Genomic DNA, 21,545 nt, shown 5'->3' with positions numbered 1-21,545 from the left:
CGACTGAGCACTGTGCCCCCCCAGTAGATACAGTACATTCAGAATAGAGAAATTAAAGATATTGCATCAAGAGCTGATAAGGAAAATGGCAAAGGAGCTAATAGAGGGGTTTCGTTCTCACCTTGACTCACACTCTGCTAGTGACACCCTTTATAAATAATACCCAAGTGCTATCTACTTGCTTAAGAAAAAGTTAACATGACTCATTTGGATTACACTGATTTGGGACGTCAAACATGGGTCCACCCTAATAATACCATCAGGGCTGCCATTAAAAATCACAGGGCCCCGTACAGCAACATTTTCTGGGCCCCTTGGTCCCGGCCCACCCCAGCCTGGCCCCCAAGCCTCACCCTAGATCCCGCCCACACCACAGTAAAAAAATCAGGAACCCCCTATAAGTTAAAAAATAAAACATTGGTGCCAGGGCCCCCCAAAAAAGTTAAAAAAACAAAACATTGGTAGGCAGGGCCCCTGACAAGTTAAAAAAAATAATTGGTCAGGGCCCTCCTATAAATTGAGAAAAAAACATTGGTGGCCAGGATCACCCATAAAAGTTTTTAAAAAAAACATTAGTGGTCAGGGGCCCCATAGAATAATTTAAAAACAACATTGGTGGCCAGGGGTTTAATAAAATGAAAAAAAAAAAAAACATTGGTGTTCAATGGAACTTACCGTAGGTTCTTCTTCAGCTTCTTTGGCTCCTTTCGTGGCTTATGGTCTTTTTGCGGCTTCGGCTCTTTTCGTGGCTCGGGGTCTTTTCACAGCTTCATTTGTTCAACTTCAGATCTTTTCAGGCTTCGGGTCTTTCAGTGGCTTCGGGTCTTTCAATGGCTTTGGGTCTTTTTTGTTGCTTTGGGTCTTTTTTGTGGCTTCGGGTCTTTTTTGTGGCTTTGGGTTTTTCCATGGCTTTGGGTATTCAGCTTCGGCTCCATTCGTGTATTGGGTCTTTTTGCGGCTTCAGGAGTTCAACTTCGGGGCTTTTCAGGGTTTCGGGTCTTTTTCGCAACTTTGGGTCTTCGGCGATTTGATTCTTCAGTTCTTCTGGTCTTTGGCGGCGCATCACTTAAGGGGGGCCTGGCTAATTCGAAAACTGCAGCACAGCTGGGCTCCCCTTCAGGCCCGGGCCCAGCACAGTTGTACCCCCTGTGCCCCCCTGATGGCGGGCATGAATACCATACAGCACAGGCCACAGATTGGCATTATAGAGAAGTATACATTATATCCAGAGTATTTAGTCAAGATGCTGTATTTGCAGCTATAATCGGGTGCATATATAGCAAACCCAAATGTCCTGTTTTTCAGAGGACTGTCTCGATTTTGACAGCGCAACCCGCAGTCCAGGATTGTTACTGAAATGTCCCGATACTTCACTTCACCAAACTCTAAAAATCTCTAATTATTTTTTATGTTTCTTAAGCAGTTGGCAAAAAGCCAAATATAACAGATTTCCATTGCAAAAATGTAAAGAATTTATAGTCACATGAGACTGCCGTATGAAGAGACTCGGTAATTAATTCTGTTCATCGAATTAAGAGCCTCCTACAGGAATGATGTTCAATTAAGACTATCCATATCTGCCATCAAGAGTTAAAGGTGATACATAACGAGGGCACAGAAATTAATAAGAATATGGTTTGGCTATTTTTATAGTTTATATTTCTTTATACAGGTATGGGACCAGTTATCCAGAATGCTCTGGACCTGGGGTTTTCTGGATAACAGATCTTTCCATAATTTGGATCTTCATACCTTAAGTCTACTAGAAAATCATATAAACATGAAATAAACCCAATAGGCTGGTTTTGCTTCCAATAAGGATTAATTATTTCTTAGTTTGGATCAAGTACAAGCTACTGTTTTATTATTACAGAGAAAAAGGAAATTTAAAAAAAAATCTAGATCATTTGGATAAAATAAAGTCTATGGGAGATGGCCTCTCCGTTTTCTGGATAACGGATCCCATACCTGTAGTAAAAGTTATTACAGCTGACCTGGGGTTTTCAGGATAAGGGATCTATTCATAATATGGATCATAAAATGAATACTACAGTCTACTAAAAAAATCTTAATGAAAAAACCCAATAGGACTGTTTTGCCTCCAATAAGGATTCATTTTATCTTAGCTGGGATCAGAGTTAACTGTTAGTATTATGAGTGATAGTCTGAGACAATTTGCAATTGGCTTTTATTTTTTAATATTTGTCATTTCTTAGCTTTTTATTCAACAGCTCTCCAGTTTGCAATTTTGTTGCTAGGGTCCAAATTACCCTAGCAACCTTGCATAGATTTGTATAAGGGACTGGAATATGAACAGGAGAGGCGCTATATAGAAAGATGAAAAATCTGGAAAGAGTTAGAAGAAGGAGGCAAATTGTACAAAAATCATTATAAAAAAATAAATAATGAAGACCATTATTGCTTAGAAAGTGAACCACCGCCCCTTTAATACAGAGGAAAAGAGAAATCAATTTAAACATTTAAATTATTTGATATCAATGAAATTTATCATGAAACATATCTTGGCTTATTGTTTTCATGAATAAAACTAGGGGTGCACCGAATCCACTATTTTGGATATTTTCGGAACCCCGAATCCTTCGCGAAAGATTCGTCTGAATACCGAACTAATCCTAATTTTCTTATGCAAATTAGGGGTGGGAAGGGGAAAACATTTTTTACTGCCTTGTTTTGTGACAAAAAGTCACGCGATCATCCTCCCCGCCCCTAATTTGCATATGCAAATTAGGATTCCGATTCGGTCCGGCTAGGGAGAAGGATTGGGCTGAGTCCGAATCCTGGTAAAAAAAAAAGCCGAATCCCTAAATAAAACATAAGGCTTTTTGTAAATGGAGCAAGGTATGATTTTTACACATTGCAGGTATGGGATCCATTATCCAGAAACCCGTTAGCCAGAAAGCCCCGAATTACAGAAAGGCCATTTCCCGTACACTCCATTTTATCCAAATAAGCCAAATTTTTTAAATCTCTGTAATAATAAAACAGTAGCTTGTACTTGGTCCCAACTAAAATAAAATTAATCCTTAATGGAAGCAAAACCTATTGGGTTTATTTAATGTTTAAATGAGTTTATAGTAGACTTAAGATATGAAGATCCAAATTACAGAAAAATCCATTCTCCGGAAAATCCTATGTCCCGGGCATTCTGGATAACAGGTGCCATATCTGTACTGCTCCCACGCCAAACCCCCCCCCCCCACTGGAATTGGTGTCTATTAAAGCTGAGCAAAATCGTGGTTATAACGTGGCTGCTACAGGGAATAGGGCTGGTGTACCGCTTTCCCCCTAAGAGGGTTAGAAACAACTGAAAGTTCTACATGAAAAGGAAGATCTGTTATAAGCCAAGCTTCCTTCTACTCAGAGGATCTTTATTACAGTAGGATTCATGTTGGGTAAAAATGGCTTGCAATTCCAGCAATAAATATTCCCCTGTAAATAAAGTATTTTTTCACAATATGATCTATTTTTGGCATTTAAAGAATGGCCGCTGCTATATGTCGGCAATTTCATTGTACTGCAAAGCAATATTTTTAAATGCTTTAATGTTATAGACAGGCCGTGCCTGCCATACTAAACTGCTTCCCATTACCATGCTCTGTCCCTATAACCCCTGCTGCTAAAACAGGTCAAGGCTGTTGTTATATAAAGTGTGACATTTAATTGACATAATATTATTTAATTCAACGTGTCAGCAGAAGTAATGGTGGTGCTATAAAGCGGGAACGATGCTGCATCACATAGCAGGAGTGAGACTCTATTTTATGCTCTAAAAATTATTCATTTTGCTCCAAACGCCGCTATTTATAAATATTTTAACAGAAAACATAATTTTTACTCGAATTTGCCAATAAAGATATCTTTGAAATTCAGTAAATTGGCCCCAAAGTGTATAGACCATTTACTGCTACAGTAGTGAGCCTGTCGGAGCTTTTGGGGCGGTAATGGGATGTTTTTAGGATTTTCTCTGAGCTCAATGAGGATGAATGATAAGGCTTTCATGTTGCCATGGTCCTCGACAGGGTCATAGACCTATATAAAGCATCACAAATAATCAATATATAATAAGCGGATTATTGCCTGCTGCAGCTCATTTGTAAATCTCAATGCGGCTGAAAAGGTCAGGCCGGGAGACATGCATGAAATATACCTGAGAATCATTAGAATCCCCATAGTCAGGTTGTGGGTCATAGATTGTGGGCAGCTTTCACTATGTACAGTAACTGGTCTGCGGGAGCAAGCAGTGGCAAGAGAAGGGCGATCAAATTCAAGTACAGGTATAGGATCCATTATCCGGTAACCTGTTATCCAGAAAGCTCAGAGTTACGGGGTGGCTGTCTCCCTCTCAATTTTATCAAAATAATCCAAATTTTTAAAAACCCTTTTTCTCTGTAATAATAAAACAGTAGCTTGTACTTGATCCCAACTAAGATATAATTAATCCTTATTGGAAGCAAAACCAGCCTATTGGATTTATTTAATGTTTACATGATTTTCTAGTAGACTTAAGGTATGAAGATCCAAGTTATGGAAAGATCCATTATCCGGAAAACCCAGGTCCCGAGTATTCTAGATAGCAGGTCCCGTACCTGTATTTCGCATCCTTAAAGGAGGCCTTAAGTAAAAATGTAACAGGGTTCTCTGTACTGGCCCAATTCATCACCTCTACCCAGTAGCATCGAAAAATAACCTTGACTTGTAAGGACTTCTAGTCAGTGCTTCAATATGAGTGAAAAAAGTGGAGGGATTATACGTGTGCTGTGTGTTCTAAAATAAGCCCTTCCCACTTTTGTAGGCCCAACCCACTGTTACAATAAGCTTCACCCACCAAAAATTTCTGGTTTCACCCACTTTAAAGCAAAGCCATTTTGCCATTTTGGTATTTCCTTCTAATGAACAATGTGTGTGTGTGTGTGGGGGGGGGTTATTTACTAAACCATGGATTTATCTGGTTGGGCTTTTTGGGTCAGAAACTCAAATTTTTCGATATTTATTATACCCCGATGCTACAAAAAGCCTGAATCCAAAAATCTCAGACCTGTGGAGGTCATATATATACGTCAATGGTTGATGGTTTGAGTTGGGTTTAGCCTGATAATCTGATTTTTTTCGGGGTTTTCGGGTAAAAACCGAAACAAATCATGTGAAAAAGTCAGTAAAAAGCGCTGATTCGGGTTTGCGGCTTGATTTTATTGGATTTTTTTCGAATCCTATTTATTCAAGTTAATTTATTAATAAATAAGGCAAAATCAGGGATGGGAGTTTGGTCAAGCTTTTTTTATTTAAATTTGAATTCGGATTTTACTAAATAACCCTGTGATGTGCAGTATGCATAGATTTAAGTATGTGGCTTCTAGGGACCCCAAAATGAAAATTTGGCTGCCTGTTCACAGGGCTATACTTATAAACAGGCACCCAAGGACCTTTGCTTAGGCCGGAAACTTTACTGGGGCACCCTTGGGTGCCTATATGAAAATTGTAACTTTTTAAAGAATCAAAAGCCGCTGCCGGAGACCTTGCTATCTAAATCCAAAAGTGAAACTGGGAGGGTGAGGTGAAGTTCTTCGGGGGCACAGGGAAGTTTGCTAGCAGGGTGGCGCTGGTATGTCCGGTGAATAGGGTGCAAACACAGAGAGTGTGCTAGCACTCTATATAAGCGATGCAGCCCCCTTGACCTGCTCCAGCGCCAAAGATGTAAGCATGGGGGGTGCCAGTAACCACAAGAAATGGCACTGAACAGGTGGACTTCAGGATGCTTGCCATTTAATACAATCAGGAGCTGATGTCACACACTGACATATTGATCTCAACTAGTTTTCGCCAGATAGGACCCAGATTTAGGGCAAGGCCAGACGTGGCGTTTTTACGTTGCGTTTTTAAAAAAGCTCTGTCAGCCGTAAATACGCATAAACTGCACTATCACCGAAACTAATGGAAAACGCACTATGGCAATTCTCACAGGGCGTTTGCAAGCCAAAATCCGCCACGGGACGCCAGTATTGGCGTATTTAAGCAGAAACGCCAATACATCAAGGAACTACCAAATCAATGGACTCTATGGGATCTGCATGTTTGAAACCACACTTTACGTAAATACGCAGCGTATTTTAAATATGGCGCCCAAATTCTAGCGAGATAAATGACGCATATACGTTTTTTACGGCATTTTAGGGAGGTGACATAATTACGCTACCTATTGACGATCGTTCCTGCTCCATTTTGCATGTAAAAGTTTTTCTATTTCTAAATCGCTTCTCTATTTCTAGCCAGAGAAATTATGGGGAACGAGAACAATGAGAAGTGCATGTTGGGAAAAGAAACCTAAGTGCTGAAAAATGCATGAAAAATGAATGTTGACGGTCGTGTGTGGTTTCAGTGGCGTATTTACGCCCGACTGAGCTTTTTTAAAAACACAACTTAAAACCGCCACGCCTGGCCTTGCCCTAAGCCAGGAATTCTGTTTTGTAAACCATTACATTAAATATTCTTCATATAGAAAACAGCAGCAACCCCTTTAGCAGGCAACTAGCTTAATCAGCCAGAAATGTAAAGAAAACATATCTTGAGTCTCATGCGCAGTTGCAGAGTTTTCAGCAAAGTCTTGTACAGAACGTTCTATATAGAAAGACCAATTTAAATTAGAATCTTGTAAGGCATCATTATATATGCGCCTGAGGGAATTCCAGCACAGACCTACTACATGGCACATTTCCCACAAGTGTATTTAAATAAAGGAGAATGTTAGGAGGAATACAACTCACGCAGGGCTAATGGGATTTTAACACTGCCAACCACTGCAAATTTCATATGAACATACATACATGAAGGTACACATTGTAAGTAATACATCTTCTGCAGGGCTGCACGATTTAGCAGAGGCCTGCACAATAATTGCACCAACATAAAAACAACAGGGTTATTTATTAAGCAAGGTCAAGGTGCAAAGTGCAGAAAAAGGGAAAAATATCTATAGATTTTGCACATAGTGCCTGTAGGTCCAACTCTTTGGGGCAGATTTACTAAAGTGGCCGTCACTAGCGAAAATTCACCAGAATCAAAACCTCAGGGACATTGCCAATTTACTAACAGACATAGAGGACAATTCACTAGCGAAATACACAGTCGCTAGCGTAGTTTTGCGCCCCATCGCTAGGCAAATTTTTGTTCAGGCAAACTATACAGAGAGGCAACTTTGCACTTAAGTGATTTAGTGTAGTAGTAGCGAATTTGTGCCTGGTGAAGTGGCACGAATTGTGAAGGAACCTTCGCTGGCGAAAATTTGCCCTTTAGTGAATTTGCCCCTTTGTGCACCCACAATGGAACCTCTCTCTGTACATAGTTCTGCATTTGGCAACACTTCATACAGGAGTAGAAGGAAATGTCTGGCACATGGACCTCCCTACTACCTACTAAGGGGTATATTTATCAGAGTGAAGTTAATAGTGAAGTTCCGCCACTAGTGAAATTCAGCCACTCTCCATTCATTTCTATGGGATTTTTATAGGCGTATTTATCAAAGGGTGAACTTTCACTTTCACCCATTGATAAATATGCCTTTCAAAATCCCATAGAAATGAATTGAGAGCTGCAGAATTTCACTCTAGTGGCGGAACTTCACTCTGATAAATTTACCCCATAGCCTCTAGCTTGTGTGCAAAATGCGTAAGCCATGGACAGAAGGAGATAAACAGAGACAGGGTTCAATTGCATTTGCTCCTGACAGCAATGCTGCAGTGCAGCAGTGAGAGGAGAGCAAGTGGTAGGTGAATGGGCTCTTGAGGGTGCTCTACCACTTGCACCCCAGCTCAGCATAAAAGAGCCGACATTTTGGAAGGAACAAACCTGTGGGGCTGCAAAGATTTGAGAACCATGTATGGTAAATTTACAAAAAAAAAAAAAAAACCTCTATAATGGGAAAAGGTGAAAGTTAAAGGGATTCTGTATTTTTTTTCAAAATGCATCAGTTAATAGTGCTGCGCCAACACAATTCTGCACTGAAATCCTGTTTCAAAAGAGGAAAGATTTTTTATATTTAATTTTGAAATCTGACATAGGGCTAGACATGTTGTCAGTTTCTCAGGTGCCTTTAGTCATGTGACTTGTGCTCTGATAAACTTCATTCACTCTCAATCACTCTGCAAGTTGGAGTGATGTCACCCACCTTTCTTTCCCCCCAGCAACCTCAACAGAACAATGTGAAGGTAACAATACAACAGCTCCCTGACATAATATAACAGCTCCCTGGCAGATAAAAGAATGGAATTCAATAGTAAAAACCCAAGTCCCACTGTGACTCCTTCCATTACATTGAGTTGGAGAAACAATAGCTTATCTGAAAGTAGTTCCATTGTGAAGTGCTGGCACAGGATCAGGCAAAATGAGATGGCTGCCTATACACCAATATTACAGCTAATAAAATACACTTGTTGGTTCAGGAATGAAATGGTATATGGTAGAGTGAATTATTTGCAGTGTAAACAGTGTAATTTAGAAATAAAAATCGACACCATAAAAATAATAACAGAATCCCTTTTAGTAACAAAAGTGGGCTTTGAGTCTTTGGCATAGCCTTACACAGCAAGGGGCATTTTTATAAAGTTTAACAACATTTTATAAAAAGTGTTGAAATACATCAAATCTTCATGTCATGGTACACCATGTAAAACACCACATTTCAGTAAAAGAAATATAATTTAGTGCAAATGTCTAGCTAAATTTAACGTTTTGGCATAAGCCACATAGCAACTGCCAATGCCACTTAACTGAAGTATAAGGAGAAGAGCAAAGGTGTAAATTAGCCATTTATCAAGTTGTACAATTTTTTTTTGGTGTAAAATATTTTACACGCCTTTATTCTGTCAATCCCTTAAATAAGGATTCAAACATTTCAGTTTCCAATGAAGTAGATACTCTAATAAATCAGGGGATCTTCAGCCTTTTGCTCTTGAGCTTCTGATGCCCCACACTCCTCAGTTTTATGTTACCAGCTGAAATCCAACACCAGCTCCAGGGCTACAGGTTGGTGATTCCAGCTTGAATGTGCTACATCAGAAAAAAGGAATAAATGTAATTGTTTGGCTCTTTCCCTCAACTGAACTTTTTCAATTGATAATCCATACAGCTGGCTTTCCAGCTCTGGCACGTTCCCTGCTGAACATGGAATAAACATTAACATCAATAAAGCAAACTGCAGAGCTTAGGCCAGACGCACAAAGTGCCATTAACCCAACGCAGTACTTCACATAAACGCAACAATACAAAATTATGGTTTACCATGAACCCCCTTTCCCTACCCAAAAATACATTTTCTATGTTTATGTTTCTTTTCCAATATTTTTTATTGAGTTTGGACCATGTCATTACAGTAAATACATTACACATTGATTTCAAATCATACTATCAAATATTTGGGAGTGAAATCAATTCATTTTGATCAAGAAATAAACGTTAAGCATAACTTAAAGCAGGTCTTCTTAGTTTAAGTACAACAGGACATATTGCTATCATATCGCATGCAAATAATTTGGCTCTATGACCCAATATGGGAGCCCCCCAACATGTCTGGGCCTACCTATTTTCTAGGTGTATTTCTGAAAACATAGAAGGATGCCATATTAAAAAAGCAAAGCCCTGAAAACCTTTTCAATTACACTACATGACCGGAACGCTTGCCTATCCAGCATCTCATTCCCAAACCAAGGGTAATAATATAAAATGGTACCTCCCTTTGCTACTATAACAGCTTTCACTCTTCTGGGAAGATTTCCACCAGATGTTAGGACATTGTTTGTGGGATTTGCTTCCACTCAGCTGCATGGACATTAGTGTAGTCAGGCACCGATGTTGGGGATCAGGTCTGACTCACAGTTGGGGTTCCAATTCATTCAGGGGGTTCAGTTGGGTTGAGGTCTCTATGCAGGCCACTCAAGTCCTTCCACCCCATCTCAGCAAGCCCATTCTGTACAGATTCTTAGGGACTGCTGCAGTTAATAGTAATTGTTGCTCTTCTAAACAGTGGTTTAGAATAGCCACCTCCAAAATATATATCCTGAAAACAAAAACTTCCACCACAGAGCTGTGTCAGTGCACAGCTCTCCAGTGGAATTTTTTGTTCCCATTCTTTATAGACCTAACTTTATAAATTAGGGACACTTTTGTGCTGAAACAGGAAAGACCCTTCCTCAAACTGCCACAAAATAGGAAGCACAGAATTGTCAAAAATGCCATAGTATATTGTAGCCTTAAGGTTTGATTTGAATAATTATGGGTCTTAGTTAAAACCATGGAAAAGAACCCAAGACCATTACTCCTCTTCCATCAGACTTTACCTTTGGCATTATGCAATCAGTTCTCCTGGCATCTGTCAAATCCAGACATTTCAGTCAGGCTGGCAGATGTGCAAATGCCATTTATCCATCCAGAGAGTGTGTTCCACACAAATGGAAGGTTTAGGACACCCTGGAAACCACATGCAGATCAGACCAACAATTATTTGTTAAAAAAATAGAAAAATGTAAAAAAAATCATCTCAAGCCTCACGCATCTCTGTCTGCCTGACACTTAATCATAAGCTTAAACATGAGCAACACAATACCAGTATTTAAAGAACCAAATCCCAATAGGGAAAAAGGGGGACGAAAAATTGACAATTCTAATCATTAACTTAAAGGTACTGTGTACCCAATAAAAATGGTAAATATACAAACCACAATAAAACAACGTAGATACAACTGTCAAGTTAAAAAAAACAGTCAAGATGTTTAAATATTAAAGAGATCCACTTCTCCAGAGACAAATGGTGGTGACTAATATACCACTCCAGCCCATGCTTGGTATCACACATGGTGATATTAGGTTTCTTTACCTGGTCTCCAATATAAGTCCCACATTCCCTATGAATAGTTCTTGTGCTGACGTTGCCCCAAGAGACAGTACGGAACTCAAAAGCAATTGTTCCAGCCGAGGACATAAAACACAGGAAGGAGTCAGTGTGCCCTTCCCTTTAACGAGTTTTTGATTTGTTTGTTGGTCTGGAGCAGTTTAGGATTGAGGAGCAATAGCATGAAAAATAAATGGTGTGCTGAAGCTTTGTTGTGTTGAACCCGCTAAAGGCATGTTATTTTAGACAAGAGGGATCATTTATAATTGTGCTTTTTTGCACTTTGCAAAGTGGCTTTCTTAAATGTAGAATTGCAGCAGGTCTCTGCTCTCTGTTTCGGAGCATCAAGACTTGCGACTACCCCCATGAACACAATTCTGCCTGCTTAAGGCAATGCTGTATTTATGAGCGACAGGTGGGTGAGACATAGGCACCTCTTTCCACCCCCTACCCGTCATGCAGACGTGCAGGTTTGGAAGAAGCAGACAGCGTCGGACCCGCTCCACACAGTCTGACTTCCTCCGCTCCTGACCTCTGCCAGCTTGCCCCTCCCACTCCACCCACTTGCCACGCCTGCTCCGCCTCATATAGATGAGCATGAAGAAGATACGTGTCACAAGGGGGCGGGAGAGTGCAGAGGGGGGTTTGCTGGGGAGGGAGGTTTGCTATGACTGGGGAGGGGCCCTGATGCTCCCCAGTCCGACCCTGGCAGCAGAAGACACAGGCTACAACAGGGCAGGTAAGGTAAGGTATGGACATAGCTGGTCTGGGCCCCCTGATGCAGCAGCACTAGGGCCACACTTTTGCACCCCATTAGTATAAGTGCACTAAGGGGATGCAAGAGTGTGGCCCTTAGTGCTGCTGCATCAGAGGGCCCAGACCAGCCATGTCTGTACCTTACCGTACCCAGTTGTTGTAAATAACCCCAGAGTGTTAGGATACTTATTTCTAAATATCTGGCCAGATTATTTTGACTATTTAGTACACAGAATGATATACATTTTAATTACTGTTAAGAAGTATTTTTTTAATACATTTTTAAAGTGTTTTTAATTATTTTTGATACTTGTGCGTGCCGTGATGTACAATAATGCTTTGAGTAACACTATAAACATGTTTCAATTACTTACTAGCTAAGAACACTTCCGCAAAAGAAAGCTTCATGGTTTAAATAATGAATCGGTGCTGCGGGAAGCATGAGGACTACATTCAGCACTCAGACTTGCCAAAGTTTTAAATGGTAATGGGATCAGGAAAAATATAATTTCAATGGCCAAAGGGTAAATAATTTACCCTTATTTTGTACAGGTTCAGGTACAGCCAGTTCCTTTCAGCTAGCTAATGTGATGTCAATTAAAAAAAAAGTATTTAGATGAATGAGTAACTCCTACAATATCTAAATACTGGGCTTGGAGTATCCAGTGGATGTACAGGCATAGGATCCGTTATCTGGAAACCCATTATTCAGAAAGCTCAGAATTACAGGAAGGTCATTTCCCAGAGACTTCAATTTAATGATCCCAGCTAAGATATAATTAATCCTTACTGGAGGCAAAACAAACTTGTTGGGTTTATTGAATCATTAAATCCCATGTCCCAAGTATTCTGGATAATAGGTCCCATACCTGTACAAAAAATAAATAAACCAAAACAAGCTGGGGGTTACTTAGACCCTGAAAATCGAAATTCTTTCAATCCCTGAACGGGAATTACCATTGCTTCCAGTTCCCTTGCCACCCATGGTTAAACTAAGCCAGTCACACAACTAATCCTTCATGAAATATTAACAGTTTTAGTGGTTTATGAATGATTCATTGCTGTAGTTATCCATGAAACATTAACAGTTGTTACTACATATTAGCCATCAAGAGGGATTAACATGACAATGAATAGCTCTCGGATAGGGCTGCTAAGTGCCTGCTCTATATGGTCTTTGGTGTGCATCTAAGGGGCCGACTATTGTACCTCATCCAAACTTTTTTGTTTTTTCCTGGTATTCCGAAAACAACACAAACTCAACAATATGTGGGGAAGAACAATCCTTAAATGAAAGGCATTTCTCCCATGGATAATGATGATTTGCCCACAGGTAGTACAGGTATGAGATACGTTATCCAGAATGCTCTGGACCTGGAGTTTTCCAGATAACGGATCTTTCTGTAATTTGGATCTTATACCTTAAAGTCTGCTAGTAAACCATACCTCCCAACAAATTAAAAGAGGGCCAAAAAAGTTGGTGTGCGTAGCGCAATAAAAAAAATTTGGACCATGCCCATTTTTGTGGCCACACCCCCTGATTACCATGTTAAATTTATATAATTTGGCAGGTTATGAAAGTTTGAACATATTTCTGTGTTTTTTTCAGTTATTACAGTTTTGATTACGAAGGTTATTTGCCCTTTAAACTTTGAGTCTAACTTTTCCCAAGGGACCTGTTATCTTATATTGTTACAATTACTTATTTGCTTATCTTGAAATTGTTACAAAAGTATCTTTTCTGAAGCTGTAGCTGTTCTGGCTCTCTGCCAAAAGCCAATTAAGTTAGAAACTTTGTTTTTTTTCTGGCTGTTCAGTGCAGAGAAAAACGGGACTTTCCAGTACAAACGAGGGACTGCGGGTTGAGTTGTCAAAAGAGGGACTGTTTCTCTAAAAACGGGACAGTTGGGAGGTATGAATAAACCAAATAGGCTGATTTTGCTTCCAATAATTTTGCTTCCAATAAGGATTACTAGTTGGGATCAATTAAAGGTATGGGATCTGTTATCCAGAATGCTTGGGAACTGGGGTCTTCCAGATAACGGATCTTTCAGTAATTTGGATCTTCATACCTTAAGCCTATTAGAAAATCCTTTAAACATTAAATAACCCCAATAGGCTGGTTTTGCTTCCAATAAGGATTAATTTATATCTTAGTTTGTAGTGATGTCCGTGGCCGCCCGCATCTGACTTCCGGTTCCTATTATAGACCCGTCCTGCCGATGACATCACAAAAGGGGCGGGGAGAGCAGGCGCTCAGCTATAAAGCCGGAAGCTGGCATTTCGCCACCCACGAAGAGGAGTGTGAGGTTGGCCGACCCGCACATCACTATTAGTTGGGATCAAGTACAAGGTACTGTTTTATTATTACAGAGAAAAAGGAAATCATTTTTTAAAATGTGTATATCCATAATTTGGAGCTTTCTGGATAATGGGTTTTTGAATAACGGATCCCACTGTACAAGGTACTGTTTTACTATTGAGGAAATCATTTTAAAAATCTGGATTATTTGGATAAAATGGAGTCTATGGGAGACGGCGTTTCCGTAATTTGGAGCTTTCTGGGTATCCGGATAACGGATCCCATACCTGTATTAGTATTATTATATTGCTGTTTTTTCCATTGTAGAGAGGAATTTCAGTTTCACAAAGTTCTGCAGTTCAGTATCATGTTTCTTCCACATCTCAAAGAACCAATTTGCACCAAATCAACAAGGGAGCATCTGCCGTCCTCCTACACTGCAGCACAGATGCGCTACTGCCAGCTGCTGCCATACATCTATCCAACTGTCTCCGACTGTCATGCACATCACAGACGTCGGGAGCTGGGCATATTAACTGACATTTACAAATCAGGGCACTGCCTAGGATGTCACCAGTGTGCCTTTTTTAATAGAAAGAATAATGTACATGCTAATGTAAAATAAATGTAAGAATGTAATGTAATAAAGGCTATTAGCAGTCACCGAGGAGTTTCTTGCCCATGTAAAGGCACAAGGCCATATAATACAAGTTATTCTTGTGTTGCTATAGAGAAATAATGGGGATTAAAGGCAGAGACATGCCAAATAATAATACATCTTCTGCTCAGCTGGTCTTCTCATACCACAGTGATATATTTGTAGCTGTTCATTTGGTTTAAGAAGATGTGCTGTGACATACATATATATATATTCCACCCCTCGTTGTGGGCATTACAAATAGGCTGTCAGGTAGCAAAGAACAATTCCTCTTTTAATGACATTCTCCTCACAGCATGCTTTTGATTTTAAATATAGTCGCTGAATATCTGCACTCTGTCACAATGGGATATGTCTTGCAAATGGTCACTTTGATAAAGGGGTTGTGCATCTTTAATATGATGTAGAGAGTGATATTCTGAGATAATAACATGTTTTTATTATTTGTGTTTTTTGAGTAATTTAGCTTTTTATTCAGCAGCTGTCCTGTTTGCAATTTCAGCATTCTGGTTGTTAGGGTGCAAATTACCCTAGCAACCATGCATGATTTGAATAGGAGACTGGAACATGAATAGGAGAGGGTCAGAATAGGAAGGTGAGTAACAAAAAGAAGCTATAACAATAAGGTGTAGCCTTACAGAGCATTTGTTTCTTTAGATGGGGTGAGTGACCCCCATTTGAAAGCTGGAAAGAATCAGAAGGCAAATAATTTAAAAACTATAAAAAAAAAAAGAAAAAATGAAGACCAGTTGAAAAGTGGCTAAGAATTGGTCATTCTATAACATACTAAAAGTAAAAGGTCAACTACCCTTTTAAAAGGATGGCAAACTGCAATTAGGGTTGCCCCCTTTTCTGGAAATGACTGTGCACATGATCAGTCCCAAGTCTCTGGCTAAAGCTATTATGTAGTAGTTGAACCATACCTCCCAACATTTTGGAAATAAAAAGAGAGACAAAAATTTTTTTGCATGTACTGCAGCAATGTTTTTGACCACACCCATTTTGTGGCCGCACCCCCTAATTACCATGTTCATTTTACAAAGTTTGTCAGGTTATAAAAATTTGAAAATATTTCTCCTTATCTAAACTGTTAAAATTACTTATTTTCTTATCTCAAAATTGTTATAAAGCATCTTAGTTGCACCTGTTAGCTGTACTGGCCTTTCTGCCAAAAGCCAATTAAGTTAGAAACTTTGTTTCTTTTTCTGGCTGTTCAGTGCAGAGAAAAGAGGGACTTTCCAGTACAAATGAGGGACTGCAGGTTGAGCTGTCAAAAGAGGGACTGTCCCTCTGAAAAAGGGACAGTTGGGAGGTATGCAAATACCGGCCTTCCTATATATTTTTCTTTTTTCCCTATTAATAACATTGGGATCAACCATCATTTTTACCGGCCAGGCAGGTAAAATACCGGCCAAGTGGCAACCCTACCTGCAATCCTTAGGACGTTTTTGTGAATATTGCCCACCTTGGCTTAGTACCAGTTACATTTGGCTATAGAATGCTTCTTTGTTAGTGCACAGGATGACCCAAAAATGCTAGAGAAAATACTATCACCAGGTAGATGTTCCTCAGACAGCAAGGCAGAAAACATGCATTAGATATTTTCGTATCATTGCCTCTTCTTCTGGACAAGCGGCCAAAACCCCCTATTTGCCATTAGCCCTGCTGTCAAGAGTTAAAGCAAAAGCAGCTGCTTTGCCAGAGCACAGAAGGTAAGTATAAGGAGGATAATGCAGTACAATTTGCACATGAGGTGTTACCATCCAATTATCATCGGGAGACAGGAGCTGCAACACTGGAAAGCTGAATACAGAATATAATTGAGGATTTGCAAACAAACAAACGCTCCATAAATCTGATAAAACCACGGCATTCTATTGCATACAAAGCAAGCAGATTTTCCAGTCATCCAGCAGAGTCCTGCCATGGTGCCGACTGCTCGTCGCACCGTTGTCTCAACGCATGTCTATAGCCCCAAGGGGCAGCCAGAGGGTTAGATCAGATATATTTATACATACTGGGAAAATAACCTGTTTTGTGTCATTTCCAGCAAGTACTGCTACAACCCATGACTACAATAGAAAATATACAGAGCATATATGTAATAAAATACCCCTTAAAGGGGTCGTTCACCTTTAAAATAACTTTTAGTATGTTGTAGAGAGTGATATTCTAATTTGCAATTGGTTTTCATTTTGTATTATTTGTGGTTTTTGAGTTATTTAGCTTTTTATTCAGCAGCTCTCCAGTTTGCAATTTCAGCAGTCTGGTTGCTAGGGTTCCATTTACCCTAGCAACTGTTTACTGATTTGAAAAAGAGAAAGGGACACTAATAGGAGAGGGCCTGAATAGAAAGGTGAGTAATTAAAAGTAGCAATAACAATACATTTGTAGTTTTACAGAGCATTTGTTTTTGGATGGGGACCCCCCGTTTGAAAGCTGGAAAGAGTAAGAAGGCAAATAATGCAAAAACTATATATAACAAAAAATAAAGACCAATTATTAAAGTTGCTTTGATTGACCATTCTATAAAATACTAGTGACCCCCCATTTGTAAGCTGGAAAGAGTAAGAAGAAGGCTGCAAAATAATGCAAAAACTATAAAAAAAATGAAGACCAATTTAAAAGTTGCTTAGAATGGCCATTCTATAAAATACTAAATTTAAAGGTGAACTACTCCTTTAAAGGAGTATAATTTAAGGCACACACGCAGTATGCAAGAGATGGTGGAAGGCACGAGAAACCGCTTGTATATAAAAGCCTTAATATTTACCTATACAGCTCTTGGGTGTATGGTGGTCCTTTAGCTACAATGTTTTTTTCCCATCATTAACATGTGGTACAGGTATCCGTTATCCGGAAACCCGATATCCAGAAATCTCTGAATTATGGTAAGGCTGTCTCTCATAGACTCCATTTTATCCAAATAATCCAAATTTTTAAAAAGTATTTCCTTTTTCTCTGTATTACTAAAACAGTAGCTTGTACTTGATCCCAACTAAGATATAAATTAATCCTTATTGGAAGCCAAACCAGCCTATTGGGTTTATTTAATGTCTATATGATTTTCTAGAAGGTACGAAGATCTAAATTACGCAAAGATCTGTTATCTGGAAAACCCCAGGTCCCGAGCATTCTGGATTACAGGTCCCATAAATGGTTGCCACCGGCCTGGCTGATAAAAATGATGGCTGATCCCAATGTTATTAATAGGGAAAAAAGATAAATCTATAGGAAGGCCGGTATTTTTTCCAGAAAAAGTGGTAACCAAATCAAATTTGCCCCTAGTCGACACTAGTCACGTCCACTGCCAAATTAAATTCAAAGGGGGTTATGTAAAAAAAGGCAATACGTTTGCCCAGGAGCAGTAACCCATAGCAACCAATCAGCAGGCAGTATTTACTGGCCACTTGTTTAAACACAAACATCTTATTGGTTGTTATGGGTTACTGCTCCTGGGCAAACTAAGGGGCAGATTTATCAAAGGTCGAGGTGAAGTTTCGAAGTGAAAAACTTCGAATTTCGAGCTATTTTTTTGTGTACTTCGACTAGGGAATAGTCATACTTCGATTCGAAGTTGAAAAAACTTCTATTCGAATTTCTTTGAAGTACTGTCTCTTTAAAACTTCAACTTCGACCATTCGCCACCTAAAAGCTGCCGAAGCCTATGGGGGACCTCCTAGAACCTGTATGGAGGCAATTGTGTGAGTTTGGGAGATCGAAGGCCGAAGTAAAAAAAACTTTGAATCGAAGTAGGTCGAATTCGGGCCACTTTGACCCCAAAAAACTTCGACCACCATTCGATTGGTCTTTTTGAATTCGAAGTTCTTTTAACTTCGACCTTTGATAAATCTGCCCCTTAGTGCCTTTTATTACATATGGGGGAGAGAATCTAAGGTGAAAATATATCAAGGTCGTGAAACAGTTATCACTATTCTGTAATAAAGTCAAAGCAACAAAGGCTCATAAGATTCCCAGAACTGTTTCGGGGCATTTAAATCCTTTGTAAACAAAAAAAGACACCGTTTTAGTTCTCTATTTTTCTAAATGATCTTTTCTTGTTCTTCAGTTGTGGCCTTGAGGTGTTGATCATTTATGAGACATCTGGTTCCTTCACCCTTGGGCAGCTTGTACACAGATAACCTTGTTATCATCGGGCCTGTTATAGATAGAGCTGTGAAACAATAAGGGACATCATGCTTAACCCAATACATCCAATCCAAGGGGAGAGAACTAACCGTACAGCCCTGTTCATAGCAGTAGCTGAGATTTATCATTTAATATGTAAAAGACATGAACAATAACAGATAAAAAGCAACCACAGTGCTACAATATTGTGATATGGGAATCCATTATCCAGAAAGCTCCAAAGTACAGAAAGGCGGTCTCCCTTAGATTGTAATAATACAAATAATTCTGATTTTTAAAAAAAACTATTTCCTTTTTCTCTTTAATAATAAAACAGTACATTTTACTTGATCCAAACTAAGATATGATTAATCCTTACTGGAGGCAAAAACTGCAAAATGTTGCCATTGTAAGACCCACACCCAACCCTTCTCGCTCTGCATGTTATTTCTGTTCTGGCCTCTGGTTCCAAGACAAGGAATCTTCAGGAGGAGTGTACTTCCCCAGTCTGACTCACACCCAACCCTAATGCCCAACACCCAACAAAGCTTGGCCAAATTTCAACCTGATACAGGTACAACCTATGATAAAGTGCCCACTGGCATGAAACGCGTAAAGCTATGTATTTATCTATTTTGTGGCCTGAATAAAGTTCTCAGTTCTTTTACAATCCTGTTTGTGGGATCTGTAAGTGCCTGCCGTTTTTCTTCTTTGGTTGGATACCTCCACCTCGAGCTGTAGGTCTGGGGCATGAGCACCCAGGCCCCACACATTATTGGTGAGATAATAATTTTTTTAGGTTTTTACATTGGCACTTTCCTTCTAAGGACAGGGTCTGTCTGTGCCCCTCGATACTGTGGGCAGAAATGGGAATAGTAAATGACTCCCTATATTTCCAACAATATCATCAATACTTTATCAGAGTATTTTAGCTAACGTAAGCACAGTACGGTTTAACATCTGCTGTCATTAATAATTAAGCATTCAGGACCCCGCTGATGTCATAAATACTATATATCCAGTGATCTCATTAATAAATAAGCATTGTATGGAAATGTAATTGCGGTGAATGTGTCCCCCAGCACACTGAATCGTAACCGAATATTACTCCTTTGTTGGTATTATACAGCAGTGGGTTAGATGTAGCACAGGTAATCCAAAGATCCCCTTAATTGAATATAGGAATCTATTATATAGCTTGATCAATTTCTTCTTAAGGGGCAATATTCAAAGATATAAAGAAACTAGACGCGCAAATATAGGGCTGAATGAAGCTATTGATTTGGCCCAAGACATTGAAGGGAACTCAACTCCAAGGACAATATAATACGTTTTCAATAATTTTTATTGGAGTTTTTTCTTTTTAAACATATATCTAAGCAGGCATTAAATGGCAAATAAGGACAATATAATACAATGGTGGAACTCACAATGGTTGAAAAATTGAAAAATAAATTGACTTTCTTTCTTTTTTTAAAAAAAAAAAAACTTAAACTTAAAGCCAGTCTTATTAACTGGTATCTAGTGAATTTGTAGATAGATGATTTCCTAATATAAATGAACAGGATTGCCACCAATTTCAAGCTAAATGGCAGTTTTTATGCACTCGAATTAGTAATTCAGCTCCACAGTACAGTGTGTCAATTGTGCACATAATGTAACCAATTACATTTCATCTGCAGCTTGCTGAATTCGGCTAATAAGTTGTTGCTAACGGTTACTGCCCAGGTGAAACTTTTCCCAGGGTTAGTGCATAAGCCTAACAAGTAGGCATTTGTGGCCCTTTTCATAACATCAAGCACAGAAAAGCTGCATTGACAAGCTTCGGAACCTCGCAGGGTAAAAGGGTAAGCAAAACCACAATAAAGAGACTTTTAAATAAAGTGCTCTCATAAACAGCCCTTCTGTTTTCCAATAGTGCAATATGCATCTTGTTCTTGGCAACGTGACCTTTTGGCGGCAGCCATTTGACATTCTTAATATAGAAGCAATAAGAACACGAGGTGTTACCAGGAAAGGGCTCTTAATTGTGTAATAAATAACCTAGAAATGTGTCTCTGAATAATTGACTGGAAAGCCCTGGATACATGAAAGGGTAGTTCCTATTCTTCCAGATCTATGTTCTACATGGGTGCTTAATGTTTATTGAATAACTAGGTTTTTTTTTGATGAAATGGAAGCAGAGGAGCACCATGGGCCATTGCTATAAAGGGAGAGACAGGGAACTGTATTCCGTCTGTACAGTATATTTACAATTCTCATTATTCCTGCCTGCTCCTATATTGCTTGCTCTGCCCATGAGAATTAAAAATCAAAAAAAATAATAAAATGTTGATCTCAAGTTGGCAATTTAAGGGTTTTAAAGGGAATATGTTTCATCCAAGCCGTCCTTTTGGTCTCAGGCTCTCTAAAGTATGATACATAAGTGGTTGGCATTTCTCAGCAGAATCAGTTTCAGCCCTTAAAGGAGAACTAAACCCTTAAAATGAATATGGCTAAAAATGCAATGTTTTATATAATGACCTTATTGCACCAGCCTAAAGTTGCAGCTTCTCAATAGTAGCAATGATCCAGGACTTCAAACTTGTCACAGGGGGTCACCATCTTGAAAAGTGTCTGCGACACTCACATGCTCAGTGGGCTCTGAGCAGCTGTTGAGAAGCTAAGCTTAGGGGTCGTCACTAATTATCCAGCAGAAAATGAGGTTGGTCTGTAATATAAGCTGATGCTACAGGGCTGATTATTAAATTCTGATGCTAATTGCACTGGCTTCAGTGCTGCCATGTAGTAATTATCTGTATTAA

The 21,545-nt window shown here is 39.3% G+C and overlaps 1 protein-coding gene across 1 annotated transcript in view; it reads right to left on the bottom strand.

Annotated features, from left to right (window-relative positions):
* The window catches only part of lnx2.L (ligand of numb-protein X 2 L homeolog), a 110,587-nt gene that overhangs the window by 77,545 nt on the left and 11,497 nt on the right, over positions 1–21,545 (bottom strand). The gene's annotated exons all lie outside the window — the stretch shown is intronic.

This window comes from Xenopus laevis, chromosome 2L (assembly GCF_017654675.1).
Source record: "Xenopus laevis strain J_2021 chromosome 2L, Xenopus_laevis_v10.1, whole genome shotgun sequence".
Taxonomy (NCBI): domain Eukaryota; kingdom Metazoa; phylum Chordata; class Amphibia; order Anura; family Pipidae; genus Xenopus; species Xenopus laevis.
The sequence above is the reverse complement of the archived record's forward strand: the minus strand, read 5'-3'. Positions and strand labels throughout refer to the sequence as shown.